This window comes from Nanorana parkeri, unplaced genomic scaffold (genome assembly GCF_000935625.1).
Source record: "Nanorana parkeri isolate BGI_ZX_2015 unplaced genomic scaffold, ASM93562v1 scaffold265, whole genome shotgun sequence".
In the NCBI taxonomy this organism is placed as follows: Eukaryota; Metazoa; Chordata; class Amphibia; order Anura; family Dicroglossidae; genus Nanorana; species Nanorana parkeri.
In genome coordinates, this window is record NW_017306533.1 from 812,792 (window position 1) to 824,220 (window position 11,429).

General features: G+C 44.2%; 1 protein-coding gene across 1 annotated transcript in view; it reads left to right on the plus strand.

Moving 5' to 3' along the window:
* Positions 1-3,714: 3,714 nt before the first annotated feature.
* The window catches only part of PRRT4 (proline rich transmembrane protein 4), a 43,226-nt gene continuing 35,511 nt past the window's right edge, over positions 3,715-11,429 (plus strand). The window contains exon 1 of the mRNA XM_018557087.1: positions 3,715-3,801. The gene's annotated coding sequence lies outside the window, so the exon portion shown is untranslated. The remainder of the gene's footprint in view (positions 3,802-11,429) is intronic.

The following is an 11,429-nucleotide window of genomic DNA, read 5'->3' on the forward strand; positions in this document are numbered from 1 at the left end:
ATGGCATTTCTAAGGGCGGGTTCCTGATGGTGACAACAGTGGTTTAGGTAGGTCCTCAAATTGCATAGCTTTGGTAAATCTAAAGCTGATTGCACAGTCAGATTGTAATGTGTATGGTGGCCCTCGGACAATCTCTTTTATCAGGAAAGTGCCTCTGTCAGTGCTCTACAGGATAGATTATTGGTGTCTCTGGGCTAGTAACTTTTCTTCTCTCTTCCTGCATATGATTCCTCCAAGATGGTGAGTGAGTTGGCCTAAACCACAGCTCTCCAAGATACTGAGTGAGGTGGCCCTAACACAACGCTACAAGATGATGAGTGAGATGGATCAAATACAGCTCTCCAAAATGATGAGTGATGTGGCCTCAGCACAACCCTTCAAGATGGTGAGTGAGGGGACCCCAACACAGCTCTCCAAGATGGTGATTGAGGGGACCCCAACACAGCTCTCCAACATGCTGAGTGAAGTGGCCCCAACACAGCTTTCCAAGATGGTGAGTAAGGTGGGCCAAACACAGCTCTCCAAGATCATGAGTGAGGTGGCCCAAACAATGCTCTTCAAGATGGTGAGTGAGGTGGCCCAAACAATGCTCTTCAAGATGGTGAGTGAGGTGGCCCTAACAACACTCTCTAAGATGGTGAGTGAGGTGGTCCAACACAGCTCTACAAGATGGTGAGTGAGGTGGCCCTAACAACACTCTCTAAGATGGTGAGTGAGGTGGTCCAACACAGCTCTACAAGATGGTGAGTGAGGTGGCCCTAACAACACTCTCTAAGATGGTGAGTGAGGTGGTCCAACACAGCTCTACAAGATGGTGAGTGAGGTGGCCCTAATGCAGCTCTCCAAGATGGTGAGTGAGCTGGCCCAAACAACTCTCTCTAAGATGGTGAGTGAGGTGGACCTGGCTATGAGTGCACTTTGACTTGACGCAGCTTAGAGGCACAATATACTTTGCTGTGTATGAGCAGATGCACTCACTAGACATACAGGTCTCTAGCCATATCATTAACATATGTGGTCATTAAAAGCACACCAAACCTGGGGACAGTTGGCTCGGGTGCACAGGCATGTATATGTATTAATCTGTTAAAGTATATCTTAACCCCATTACCAAAACCTCATATAATTCCAAAAGTTGTTTGCTTTTAAATACAGCTTTCATTAAAATAATACCTGGTAATCCTGCCATAAAGTGCCTTGTTCAGGCGCTTTATGTTATAGGGTGACAACTGTGCTTCTGTGTGGTCACACAGATGGCCACTAATTGAGATAATGCTGACATACATTGAGCAGACATGGTCTACTTTTGTCACCAGAAGGGCTTGTTCACACCAAGTGCGGAGCAGAGCCGTTACAGAACGCATCAAAAATGCATCCAATGTATTCCAATGGTATTTTGGGCTCTAGTTCACACTGCAGCGTTCAGTTCCAGAGCATGTGGAAAAACTGCAGCATGCCCTATTTTTTTCTGCTCTGGAGCGCACTAAGACGCATGCAAACACATAAAAAATGCCCTGGAGCGCACTAAAAGACCATTTTCGGCTTTAAAAAAAACGACTGGTACGCGTCAAAAAACGCGGCAAGACGTACTGCACTGCATATGCAGAAACTCATGCAAATCTGGTCCGGATTTGGTGTGAACAAGCCCTGAGGAAGCTGGTCTAGGGCAATGGTGTGCAGGTGATGTTGGAGTGAGTGCATGTAGACAGGAAGTGAATGGAAAAGGCTGAAGGAGATCAGCAGCACTGAGAAAAGTAAAAGAAACAACAGGATTGTATGGAAAAACTAAACATGGTAATAATTTATGATACGCATTGCTGTCATCCAGTTAGGATTTAGATCTACTTTGAGTCTTTTTTTGTGTGTGTTTTTGTTGTGCATTTTAAAGCATTCTTCATGCATCATGCATTTTTTTTGTTGGGGGGGGGGGGGGGGTTGGGGAAAAAAGGGGGAAATGAGCATGTTACCTGCGTTCTTTCACATGCTCCTATTTAAGTCTATGGGGCTAAAAACACACTATAACCCCCCAAGAAGTGCCTGCACCAAGCTGCACGGTAGTGCACTGCATATGTGTGAATAAGCCCCACAGAAAATAATGGGATACCCTCCCTTGTGCATTTTTGCGCCCCCATCCTTAAACATCCCCCTTCTTCCCCTGCAGGATTCTGATTGGATCTGTATTTGGCGCAGCTGTTTGGGCGGATCTTAATGGATGGCAGGGGCTGGGAGGAACCACCTGCCATCCATTGATCGCACTTTTTTTAGACTCAAAAACAAAAAAATTGTTTAACATCTAAGTTTACTTTTATGATTATGTATCACGTTGCACCCATATTTAGGGAGTAATGCGAAACATGGTCATATGCCCCCTCCCCCACTTACCTGAACCTGTCGGTCATTTCATTTGGTGCAGCTGCGTGTGGATCTGCCCGCAAAGCCACGTCATCCATTCACAGATCCTTTGAATGGAGAAACTACAAGTCCTATCAGCCAGCAGAAGGACTTGTAGACCTCAATGGAATACAAGTTCGGTGACGTCTTTGCATTTGTAGCGCATGCATTCTTCCTTCCGTTTATGTTACTGAATGTCCATACCTCGGTACATGGACCAGAGGAAGAGTCTGCAGGAATCAGAGCATTGCACCCAAGGCGTATCTGCCGCGAGGCAAACAAGGCATTTGCCTTGGGTGGCAGATTTGAGGGGGGCTGCAAAAATGCAGCCCCCAAAACACTCAGGCAGCCGGGCGGAGAAGGTGGCAGCATCAAAGGACGGAGTCTGCGAGGAGGCAGCGGAGGAGGAGGTGGCAGAGGAGACGGGGCAGCAGGAGGGGGCGAAGTGAAGCAGAAGGAGGGGGCGAGGCCGGGACAACGTCGTATCAGGAAGGGGCGGGGCCAGGAAGCCGAACACGCCGTAGGAAGCCGGTGCATGCTTGACAGAACACCGAGTCACAGAAGAGCCATCGGGCTGCGGAGGAGGCCACATCTTGCAGCACCAGTCCAGCGGTGGAGGAGGCCGGGGACCAAGCAGCAGGTAAGATGATCACACTGCTGCTGAAGGAACACTGCAGAGCCCACCTGAGAGTCTCGGGTGGGCTGTACAGGGTCTGTGGTGGGGGTCTATGTTGAGCAGAGCCCACCACACATCCTGCATCGGTCTGCAGGGTGTCGTGCATGATCTGTGGTGGGCTGTGCAGGGTCTCGGGGGCTTTGCAGGATCTGTGGTGGGTTCTATGGCAGAGCCCACCACAGATCCTGCACAGCCCCCCTGAGATCCTGCAGATTTAGTTGGGGGGGTGCCCTAGTTTCGTCTTGTCTAGGGCGGCCCCACACCAGAATACACCACTGATTGCACCCATGATCTACTGATCCCGGTTGCAATGCTCTACTGGCTCCAAAGCAAACAATCAAATAAATGCACATGTGTTCTTTTTATAGAGAAGCGTACATTAATAATTTTTTCTGAAAGGTGGAGTTTGCCTTTAAGCGCGTAAAAAGCACTTACAAAGGCAAGCAGCAATTTTTAAATATTTGGTTTGCGTTATGCAATGTGATGGAAACATGTAACAAATGTAAAGTAGGTGTTATCCCAATTTGCCTGCAAAAGTGGAAATACACACTGCCATAGAGACACAATCTGCAACAGGATAGGCAGAGAGTGAGACAGTGACTAGGAGGGGGGGAGAGGAGAGGATGGGGGAGGGGGGAGCCAGGACTCTGACATGGGGCTGCTTTACTAATGGAAATCATTGCTGTGGAGCGCTGGAGCTGGATGCAGACATCTCCCACTATGGACGTGCATGGGTAAGTGGTGGTGCTTTATTACACATATCTTGCAGTGTTGTTGTTTTGTAGAGATGAAGACACTTAGCTCACTGTAGATAGGTTATTATCGGGTATTGGTGCATTACAATCTTCTAGGTTCATCTATTTACGTGGCTGCATATTGCTGCTTTACACGTCTTCCTATGTCCTCAATAGGGATCAAACACTACACAATCATGCATTGCTAGGCTACACTGCAATATGTCCTCAGTGCACTGCACACTTTGCAGATGTTGTGTGTGTGTGTGTGTCTGTGTGTGTCCAGTACGTGCTGTGTGCCCTCCACACACTGCTTACACTGCGCTACATGTCAGGCGATGAATGCTAGCTGCTACCAATGAGCCCTTTACATGCACAATCTGCTATTATCGGGTGCATGGAGCACAATTGTTGTCATGACTTAGTGCTTTAATATGTGTGTTGGATGGATTTCTCAACTGCAGCTGCAGAGCAGAAGCGCGCTGGCATAGGAGCCTTGGAACATTTTCATACACTTGACACAATTGCATGCTGTAATCATGGGAACCGCTGGTGTGAAATGCTAAGACGCAGCAGATCTCCACATTCTGAGGGCAGTGTTCACTCTTTCAGGTTACCAAGGGGTAGGTAAGCACCAGGGGTAAATTAATATGATACTGGCAGTGCAGCTACTCCTGAGTGTCCTGCTGGCCATGGAAGGGGCAGTTTCTTTTCTTACATCAAAGCAATGTTTCTTTTTCACCCATTAAAAGTATGCAAAATCTTAAGGCACCTCAGTCTTGGAATGTAATGGATATTAAGAGGGGACCCCACGCAAAACACGAAAAATAGGGTTCCCCTTCATATCGAAGTCTGCTCCATCTAATCTGGTCCCCCTCTCTCGCATCAGGAGCCCCCCTTCACATCATAGTCGCCTCCCCTCCCTTCCACATCAGACTTGCACCCCCCTTTCACATCAGAGTCGCGCCTCCCTTCACCTTTCACATTAGTGTCAACCTCCTTTTCACATCAGAGTGCCCCCTTCTCATCAAAAACAGTCTTTGATCCACTATACTCCACCAGAATCCCAATCAAATTGTGGGTGCTGGTATGATTCGCGGATAGCGCTGCGTAAATCACAGTATTTGGAATAAGTCACCCGCACTCTGAGGTCCAACATGCAAATGCCTTTATTGAGACGTTAAGCAATCATGGTGACACAGTGTAACAAGCAACGTTTCGGAACCGTAAAAGGTGCCTTCATCAGGCAAACACAGTGTGGAATTTTTACGGTTCCCGAAATGTTGCTTGTTACACTGTCACCATGATTGCTTAACATCTCAATAAAGGCTTTTGCATGTTGGACCTCCCATGTTGGAAGCCTTATTTCTCCTTTATCTTCATTGAATACTGCTAATAGTCCATATAGTGGTGTACCAGGGTTAGGTCAGGTTCACACCATTTTCCCAACCAGACCTGGAACGCAGTGCATTGCGTTTTGCTGCGTTTTTACAACGATTTTGCTGCGTTGGTTTTTTTCCAGCTTAAAATGTCTTACAGGTGCGTTCCAGTGCATTTGTATGTATTTGATGCGTTTCGGTGCATTCCAGGCCAGACAAAATAAAACTAGCAGTATTTTTCTGGTCTGGTCTAGAACGGACTGTGCTGGTGTGAACAGAGGCCAGAAATAGCATTGGGGTACATTAGGATGCATTTTGGGTCCGGAAACAATCTGGTCTGTTCTGGAGATGAACTGGTTCCACCATTAAAAAATAATGGCCTTGTGATTATTTCCCAATAATAAAATTGGCAACATAACTTACTAAGTGTCATCTCTAATTGGGAGGTGGTAACTCAATCACTTGCCCCATTCTGTTCCTAGAGGCCCCTTTCACACTTGTTTACCTTTGCCAGATGTGTTTTCCAATTAAATCAATGGAAATGCATGTCAAAGTGCATCAGCATACATTATAACAGGCATTGACATGCAATGCAAATACGTTGACATGTTTTAAAAAGGTATTTCCAACAGACCTAGATCAAGAGAAAATGCATCTGACAAAAAAAGGGCAAGTGTAAAGGTCCCAAAAAGATCTACGGCAAGACATCTCTGAATTGATGCTGACACTGTCCTTCTTTTTGCTACTTTTGTTCCCCACGGTCCCTGTGTGTGTTGTGAAGTAGCCACTGCAACAAGCTCCCGTTACTTAAGGGCCAAACACTCATACAAGCATGTACAGTGACATTCAGACTAGTTTCAATTGCAGACCCTTAAGGTGGCCATACACTCTACAACCATCTTTAGTCTTGCGATGGTTGTACAGGGATTAAAAAAACGTACGATCTGCCTATCTTGGACAGGCAGATCGCACTCTCGATCATCGCAAGCCCGCCCCCCTGAGGGGCGGGCTTCCGATGACCGCAATGCTGAACGGGCAGTTCACACTGCTCGATTATCGTACGAAAAACCGATCGCATACGATTATCGTACGATAATCGTGCAGTGTATGGGCACCTTTACAGATCGTGCTGTGCTACTAATTCCCATGCACACAAACTCGACCTATTTTAATGTTACTCTAATTATATATGAAGACAGAATAATTTTTCCTGTGTGCATCAGGATGTAATGACGAAAGGGAAAAAGCTATTCTAGACTGAATGGCGAGTTTTGACTTTGATCTACATTATGAAATATCACACCTATGCAATATCTGTGTAGTCAGAAGGCTTTTTCTTTTATTTATTGGGGTAAATCATGTGAACTGTGCACATTTTGAAATAAAAGGAGCAGGAATATTTTTTTCCAATTTCTTTTTAATTAAATAATCCATTCAATACAGGATACATCTGTTAAAACCTTGTGGTCCTGTAGGTGGAAATGGGGGCTGTGGGCCTGAACTGGTTAAAGAGGAAAGGTTTTCGTCAGGAAGCTGGTGATATGTTATATAGTCTAATTTGGAGCCAGCAGACATTTTCCACCAGTGTTTCAATTCAGTTATCTCAGCCATAAAGAAAGTTTCGTCTTTTAGATAAATTTTTCCACAGCTTTGACTTCTCATTAGCTTCTGGCAGAAAGTAGTGAACCAATGCCTCGGCCGCAATCACAAAAAGGACTCCAAAATTGGCAGAATCTGCTGGAAGTTGACACAGATTCCTGGAGGGAGTTTCTGTGCTATTGGTCAGCTGTTAAGAGGTTAGGGACCCACCATGAAGAGACCTTCGAAAATTTTCAGGACCCTCATGAGCAATTGTTTCAAGAACAACACAAACTACATACAAAAAGTCTGATTTATGAAGTGCAGTGATATGAAATTGAACTGTTTAAATTGCTACTCTCAATGCTCCATGGCCCTCCTTCTACCAAGGCTCCCACTTACGGTATTTTATGCTGTTTCTTTTTCTCTCCCGTTCATTGAAGGACACAGGGAACAGATCGGAGATCATGTACTGTAGGGTAATATCGCCACCTGCAGGAGAAGGACTCTAGGCACAAAAAAACTAAAGACCAATTACAGCCTAGGGGCGGCCCCTGCCGGTGGCCAAACCCCCCACCTACTGAGAAGTCTCCAGTTTTTTGCCTATTTTTTTAACTTACCCTTTCCAGATGTCTTAAGAGCCAGTCATGTGAATCAATGGATCCACTATAAGTGGTGAGCGGTCCTGGATAGTGCAGAAAGTGGCACTGATATAATAACATTAGCGTTGCTCACTCCATTCTATACACCATTAATAGAAGGGGCTATGCTTAGGGGGTAGAGCCATGACACCTTGTACTCAGTCTTTCCTTGGTATTCCTGGAAGACATCTTGTGGTAAGATACTGGGGGATTACAGCCAGAGCTGCTTTTTTTTTTTTTTTTTTTTTTTTTTTTTTTTTTTTTTAGGATGCTGGAAGAAAACACTGGTTCAATTCACCTCAATTCATCCTAGTAAACCACAGCTACAGCTCTGTAGTAATATCCCTTCTTACTTCGGCCACAAAGATTCTAATTACTTTGCATTTTGTTTTTAAATATGCTTACTACAATAATGTGTTGAATGATCGCTGCTTTCCTGAAACTGACTTTTCATCATTTAGTAAGTTGTCCCAATAAACCAAAACAAAGGACCTAATTTATTAACCCGTAAGTAGGGTTCTATGGTGGGGGTGAGTTTTTAAGTATTGCACAGCATACTTGTAGATCATGTCACACACCTACCTCCCTGTGTGGTGTCCTCCTGCGATGACCGCTCCAGGCACATATCACTGCTGCAGCCCCCTCCGCCATTGACATCCCCACTGCCAGTTCTTCCGGGTCTTGCAACTATCCTCTTCAGGGAGTGTACAGTGCATGCAAATAATTTCTAGGGAAAGAGGAAGACATTTTGTGGCATAAAAGTCTTTGTTTAAAGAACAACTCTGGATAAACATTGTATTAACCCTTGCAGTGGGGCTAGCCCCACATGGCAAGGGTTAAGTGCTAGTTTTTGCCTGGGGTCAGTAATAACAAGGTTATACTCGCCTGAATCTCCAAGACGGACGGCTGTGACAGCATTTCTTCCTGCCTGTTTCCTCCTCCACTGCAGCAATGCAATGTCCCTTGGTATCCTCATGTCCTATACACTGTGTATAGAAGGTGATGACTCAGAGGAAATAGGCTCCAGGTACCTTAGACCGCTGGAACGATGGGGGTGAGAGGCTGCAGGGACCAATCTAACAGCAAGCCAGATCCAAGTATCAGGTAGGTATAACTTTTTTTTAATCTGGGACCATAGGCATAAACGAGCACTTAACTCTTGCAGTGCAGGGGTAGCCACACTGAAATGATTATTATTTACCTGGAGTTTTGCTTTTAATTCTGTTTTACAACTAAAGCATTAGCAACAATGGATCTCTATGGTCAGTGTACAGATTTTTTAATAGTACCCCTTCTTACAGAACATTTTAGCCACAAGCTATTTTTGTCTTAATTTGAATGTATAATGTTGCTTGGGTTGGTGACGGCTCTGGTAAACATAGACTTCTTGCACCAATCTAATTCTATGATCAGCCACAGGAGCATATTTCACAAGAATTGTCATTTTTCTGTTTCTTTTCCTATGCGATACTTCACCCCCTCCTTCTGTACCACTGCTGTGTCACTGCTGTACTCCTAGTCATACGTTCCTGTGAATCAGCGGTTAAACATCCGTGTTGGTACCTATACACGTTAACAGTGATGGAACAATATCCTGGTGAAAGTGTTGCATCTTTTAGAAGATGATTGCTCTGCATTTGAAAAATAAACAATGGCTTTCATCAAAAAGGAATATCCTGACAGAGTGCAATAAATAGAGCCGTAGCTAGCTCCTTTTGCAAATAAATATTTACATGACTGTGTTGTAAATATTTTGAAGTATAAAATATAGTTCCTGAGATTTGGCCTCCTGAATATTGGGAGATGCCAGGTTTGGTCAATTTTGGCTGAGCCCCACAGGAATCCTGCATGTTTGAATTTTCCTGCATCCCATTGGATGTTAGGCCGCATTGAAACGGCTGCACTTCAACAACGGGCAGTTCCACAAAATAGTGTGTGATCCTTTATTTTTTGTGTCTTAAGCAGCACATTGAAATAATGGGAATCCAGCCTTCGAACCATTGTACTACAAAAGACTAATAGGCTCATGCAGGAAAAGCATGCTAGCTAGAAATTGACTTGTTTCCATAACAACCAATCAGAATCCATGTTTATATTTTAACTCTGCGCTGAAGCTATGACATTTGGATGCTGACTGTTTGCTATGGGCAGTAATACATTTTTAAAGTTAGATCACGTATCAAAAATAGGCTTTTCACGCAAGCATATTTTCACACAGAGAGTATTGGTTGGTGTAATCTAACCTACAAACACGCAGAAAACTTCCACTGACGTGGGTTAAAATTGCTCATAAGCATTAAAGTGATGCTAAACTCAGGAATTAAATCTTAAAAATACGTCCAAGTACCTTTTAATAATTAACAGCAATGTATCTTATTTGTCTATCACTCGGCTGTAGATCCTCAAATCATCTCTGAATTGGTGCTGACACTGTCCTTCCTTCTGCAGGGTGGCTACTTTTGTTCCTCATGGTCTCTGTGTGTGTGTTGTAAAGTAGCCACCTCTCCAAGCTTGCTCCCATGATGGACTACAATCTCACATTTTAGTTTACTAATTTGTATTGAGATTGTAGTCCATCACAGGAGTGAGCTTGGAGTGTTGGCTACTTTACAACACACACACAGGGACCATGGGGAACAAAAGTAGCCACTCTCCAGAAGGAAGGACAGTGTCAGCTTGAACTCAAAGATGATTTGAGGATCTACAAGCAGAGTGATACACAAAAAAGATCCATTAAGAAAGATGGTTAAGAAACTTGAATGCATTTTTAGGCTTTAATTTCTGAGTTTACTGTCACTCTAAATGCACACGCACTTGCATGTATGCGTAGGTGGAAGCACATATAAAAATGCATATTACATGAACTCCCATTACTAGAAGCGTATAGACGTGAATGAGCTCCATGATCGTCACAAGGATTCGGAGCAGCAGGTATAATGGGGGCTGTTTCGGAGGAAAGTCATTGCAAAAGGAATTCTGGCTTTTTACACGTTCAGAAAATGACAATTATAAATGCTGTTGTAATAGAACCTTCCACCCCTTTCACCTTTTTTTAAATTGTTTTTGTCCTTGTGCTTTTCATAAAATGAATTGAAATGCGAATGATTCATAACACGGATCGAGAAATCCAGCCCACACAGCAATTTGTTTTGTGTTACGTTGCATGTAACAGGTAGGCAGCACGACACCATACATGAGGCATGCTTTCACCCACAGCGCAGCATATGTCATGTATATAACAAATGTGCTTGTTTTTTTATTTACGATTTCAAATGTTCCATACGATTATCTCGATGCTCATACCCGTCATTGGTGTGCTGAGATCTTTAGTCATTTCTTCATAAGGTTCACATTTAAGGCAAGCAAGAAAAAAATCTTAAGGATTGTGTTGAGGGGCAGGTTAGATTAGCAGGAAAATGACGCACAGCATAGAGAAGAAGCAGTAGATTCCAGCAGCTCTGGCAACTTCAGCACTGGTATCTTACAGTGCCCTGAAGGCTTGGCCTTTGGCACAGAGGATCCACATGCAGATGTGAGTATGCAACCAATGGGTTAAATGTATGTTCATGAGAGTTATTGTAAGGGTTTTGGGGTATAGGGAAGGTGATTAAGGTTATAAGAAGGATTTATGTCATGGGGCCTTAGCGTAGCTGTAGGGCATTGATCTCTGTGCTAAAACCACCAGCTCTGAAAGCTAATACGTTGACATAAACATAAAGATTTAAGTATTTATACTAAAAAGTGACATGTCTGGCTTGAAGTCCTCAGGAAAACGCTTTGTGTATACGTCTCATAGGTCATATTGCCAATGGTTTTGGGCAGTACAGGGTGCCTTCCGTACCGCAGCACTGTCTTGCCTTGAGGAAGGGAGCTTAAGTGGCCCTGAAATGTTGACAATATGACCTATGTGACATATACACAATAAAGCAGATTATCTTTGCACCTTGAATGACTGAGTGCTGGTGATCCTTAATTTTCCTGAGATTCTGCTTGGTGCCATCCAGTGCCACTATGAGCACAGCCCCCCCCC